Here is a 1577-nt window from a genome sequence, read left to right on the forward strand (position 1 = left end):
GTAACTGAACCTGTAACAGGAATCATTTGATTATCTGTACACGAGAATTATTTTAATTGCTCTCTACAATTTATAGACTTGTAAAATGGCTTGAAGGCTAGGAAAGACCCAGAGCCCTAATCTGAATCATGGGGTGCCTGGGTGGCTCTGTCAGTTAAGCCTCTGCCTTCCACTCAGGTCATGACCCTGGAGGAAAGCCTGCTTCTCCCTCTCCCTCTGCCTGCAGCTCCCCCTGCTTGTGCCCTCCCTCTCTCTCTCTGTCAAATAAATAAATTTTAAAAAATCTTTTAAAAAGTCAGAATCACAGTGTTCAGCAAATACTTAAGCTCTGTACTAGATAGTGTTAGATAAAGCCTGGAGGAGGAAGCAGAGGAGTAATTCTCAACATCGCATATGTCTGCCTCCAGGGTTTCATGGTCTAGAAGTGCGGTCAGATTTATAAATCGCAGCTCAGCTTTGATGATTTACTTCCACACAGACAACCTCTCTGGTCTTCACTGCAACTCCATGAAGGGTGCCTCCTAGTCCCTCCTGCAGATCAGGACATGGAAGCTCTGAGATGTTAAGAACCTTGCCCATGGTTACGTGGCTGGTAAATGCGGAGGCTGGATTTGAATCCAGTTCTCCCACCTCTTCGTGCCAGCCCTTCCATAAGGATAGATTTACACTTGGTCCCTGAGGGCCGGATTTTCTTTCCACATCTAAGCAAACCCAGAATAAGAGGTGGGTGAATTTTTCAGTGAACTTCAAATCTCCATGTCCCCTCCGGTTTAGAACACAATTGTTGAACACTACCCCACACAAAAAGTGCAAAAAGAAATAATAGTAAGTTAACTGTTAATGTAAACAAAAACCGGAAGCTACAGCTATACCTTCTGCACTGCAGTGTTCTGAGTGGCTGGCCTCACCCCTCTCGTCCACTAGTGCAGACTCTTATCCACCAGGCATCCCCAACCGGGACTCCCTGGAACCCTTGTAGGTGCAGGCCACCTCGCCGCCTTCTGGGTTCCTGCCTGTGGCTGTGCAGTTGCCTTCTACAGCCACCACCCGAGCCAGGGACTGTCACTCCTCACTTCCTCCTCCAGAGAATAGCCACAGGCACTGAGATTCCTGGGCTGACTCAGCTGACTTGGATCTAAAACTCTCCTGGGAATAAGGAGGCCCAGAGAATCTAGCTCAGAAAGACATTTTTTAGAATGGCAACAATGTCTCACACTCAGTAGGACATTCCTCAGTAGCTCAGCCAGGTGGGAAGTTGTTAAAGAAAAACTGAACCCACAGAGACTCTTAATATTTTTTATCTGCAAAGAAAACTACGCATACGCTATACTTTCTCATGGTGGTAGAGTCACGAAGTAATAAAGCATGTGGAGTAAAGCCTGAAACTCCTTCCTGTCACCAATGCCCCAGCCCTGGGCCCAGCTAGTCCAGTCCAGCTCCCCCAGCATGGCGGACTTCCAGTTCCTGGTCTATGCATTTTCGCCCACTAACATATATACGTGGGATTGAATAATAGGTATTTTGGGGATTTGTTTTTGCATTCATATTCATCTTAATCATGACATTTAATGTTGAAG

This window comes from Enhydra lutris, unplaced genomic scaffold (genome assembly GCF_002288905.1).
Source record: "Enhydra lutris kenyoni isolate GAN:26980312 unplaced genomic scaffold, ASM228890v2 scaffoldscaffold12, whole genome shotgun sequence".
In the NCBI taxonomy this organism is placed as follows: Eukaryota; Metazoa; Chordata; class Mammalia; order Carnivora; family Mustelidae; genus Enhydra; species Enhydra lutris.